Here is a 3,160-nt window from a genome sequence, read left to right as displayed (position 1 = left end):
TGAAAAACAACACAGACTTTTACAAAAAAAACATTTATTTGTTTACTTTTTTTTAACCCACGTGGTATTTTTATTTGTAGTTGTTTTAGTTTTTATTTAGTCTGGATACTTTAACACCAGATATGTCACAAGCGACACACAAAGCAATGTGCATTCAAGGAGCTGCTTTCAATGAAAAATCTTTGTAAATGGGCATAAATGCCAATTTCAGGCTTCCATATTCAAAACTCTCACTTTTGCGTATGTTTTTTACAATTGTTTTTTGGCTCTACATACAGAACACGCAGACAATGAACACGTGTTTAAAGTTAAACCTGGTCGAACTTTGACCAATCAGAGACTTGGATTTGGTAGTTACATATTAATGGCATTTCTTATAATTCATGGAAGTCCCAACCGTTTGAAAATTGATCATGGAGCAGAAATTGATAATCATGGTGTGTGGGGAAATATACAACACCAAGACTTTTATACATCGAATAGAGCTGTAACATAACGCAACACACTCTCATTCCCAAGTAGTCACACACTGACGTTTGGTAAAGGACCTTTCCGTGTCAAAAATTACATTTTGGGTGTCCCCAACTTGCTGTTTTTGACGTCCAATTAAATCAAGGCTCCCCAACTTCCGGGCCACAAAACTGGTACCGTTCTGATACTGGGACGTTGACTGTACCAGTATCCTAACCCTAACCTTAAACCAGTACCAGAAAGTTGGTACCGGACGCGGATCAGTACTGGTTCCAGACTTGGTACCAAATGCGGACCAGAATAGGGGGGTCAGGGTACTGGTACCGGGTGTGCCCAGAGGTTTGGTCGCATACAATAGTTACGTTTTTAAAGTAAAAAAAAAAATTTTTTTAGTGTGTTTAATAAGTGTTTATCCTGTTCGGCCCCCGACTTAAGGTGTGTTTTGAATTTTGGTCCCCTATGCGATTGAGTTTGTCACCCCTGAGCTAGAGGCACATTCTAGAACGTTGGTGCGTTTAACCCATCACATGCCCGGTGAGAGCGTAGCTTAACCCATGCTCTTTGACCCGCTGTCACTGTTTGACAGTTTATCCGATCAACATAAATCATCCAATTCTGACGCAGAGAAAAGTGGCTTATTGACTGTATATGAGAACTGGACAGAGTGAGTGTGATGTCACCCATTGAAAATGGTTTACTTCTCGGTCCAGCGAAATGAAGTCCCCATTGTTCCATGATACGGACATCACTATGTTGGAGCCAGACGACAGTGATTTGTATGAGTCGGTCTGAGTCAATGAGCTATATATAGGCCAGAGGTGCTACGTTAGCTTGTTGCGTACGCGAAGTTGGACGCCATATTGGATAGGTCGAGATGCCTGTTTACTGAAAACATTTTAAGATCTGAGTCAGCTTACTCTCAATAGTGAATGTTTAAAGCTGATCTTATCCCCTATTCAACATCAATAGTTGCACTATTACCATGGTTTCTGGCAGGACCACCGACCTTTTTTGTTTCATGGAGGATGACCATGGTATTTGTGTGTTTGACTTCTGATCAGATCAGAAGGTGAAGTGAAGAGAAAAAAAACTAAGCAGTAGCGGCCAGCAAAGAGATAAGAACCCAGCGCCAAATCCTTGTCCGGCGAGCCAAAAGGGTTATTTGGCAAACGAAAAAATTGCCTGCCCAGTGCTGCGCTAATGCCTGAGTTCTTCGGATAAACGCTGGGTGGGATCTACTTGTGCATTTGCCCCGCGGTGGTGCATCATGACCAGGTCTGGCTTGATAAACCCCAGCTACCGCATGTTTTAAGGAGAACGCCACCCAGACCTTGCTGCTGTGAACTGATGTGATAACATTAATAACCTACCCTGGGTCTTATTTTTGTGATGATCATAGTTGTTTTTTCTTTTTAAAATCTGACCAAAAATAAGCATTTTATGGTCATTTTACTGTATCTGCTAAGCCGTATCTCACCGTATACATATCATTCCAACATGGCATTGCTCTTTACTTAACTTAGACAATGGTAAAAGGCTAGCATGCCATCTCTAGCAATATATGTCATTTGGTCTGAGTCAGTGTTTCTATGTCTGTCACTAATTTTGTTGGAAGTCCACACCCCTTCCGCTGAAGGGACTCGGGAGAATCTGTCAATCAAACGTTCAAAGTGGGGGCCAGCGGGGACCACGTGCTTTTACTGAGGCGTCTGATTGGTCAGTTTATAACTTATACATTATCCTAAAACTCTTTTCAATCTGTCAGTCAGTTACAATTGCCTCTTCTTTTTTATTGTATTTTGGAGATTTTCTTTAACATCTAGTGAAAATTGTTTATCCAACATTCTTAACATTCCCTGCTTTCAACATATCCAAAAACATTCCTGACATATGTTTGAACTTCCTAAAGGTGTTTTTTTTTCCAGGTAACAGGAAAAAAAGAGACTTTGCTGGTGAAGGAAAACACAAACGGCCATAAGTTACAAGGAAAAAATTAATCAGATGGAATTTTCCATGACTGCTGCAGTGACCATTAAACTCTGCCAACGGCTGAATCTAATATCTTAGCACAGAGTCAGAAAACATGCCCACATTCAACTAGAGGCTGGCTGGAGGCAAACAGGATTCACTGTTAGAGGCTGGAGAAGGAGAATCAAAACTCCTAAAAGAAGACATTGTGATCTTCCTGCGTGAGCCAACAGACGTCAGTCAGGGAGAGCCGTCCAAAATAGCAGCGTGGAGCTGGCCCAAGAAAAGCCAAACTGCTAAGTTTCCTGAACATAAAAACGTTTTTCAGCCTGAAAAATATGAGTGAAGCCAAAACTGGTGAAGTCTGCTGGGAATTTTTTTCCACATCATAGTATTATCAGCATTTCACAGTATTTGTAGAGACAGAAAGCTTTCCCTGTGAGTGAACATTTTGTAAAACTGCTGATGCTACCATATCCAAGGAAGAATAACCAAACTAACTACTTTTTCTGTGAATCTATGACCTAAATACAAAATATTCTAGAAACAACCATGACACAGTTGTATTACATTTACCAACATGCATGAAAAAGTCATTTGTGTGTTTAATGGTAAAACAGCAATAAAGTGTATTTTTCTACATTGGCCTTGAAGTGCAAATCCCAACAACAAATCACTCAGTGATTGCAGATCTTAACAACAATTAAAAAAACAAAACAAA

General features: G+C 40.3%; 1 protein-coding gene across 1 annotated transcript in view; it reads right to left on the bottom strand.

Annotated features, from left to right (window-relative positions):
- Nucleotides 1–3,160, bottom strand: part of kcna4 (potassium voltage-gated channel, shaker-related subfamily, member 4) — an 88,492-nt gene that overhangs the window by 47,907 nt on the left and 37,425 nt on the right. The gene's annotated exons all lie outside the window — the stretch shown is intronic.

This window comes from Oryzias melastigma, linkage group LG3 (genome assembly GCF_002922805.2).
Source record: "Oryzias melastigma strain HK-1 linkage group LG3, ASM292280v2, whole genome shotgun sequence".
Taxonomy (NCBI): Eukaryota; Metazoa; Chordata; class Actinopteri; order Beloniformes; family Adrianichthyidae; genus Oryzias; species Oryzias melastigma.
This window is presented reverse-complemented; position numbering and strand designations above follow the sequence as displayed.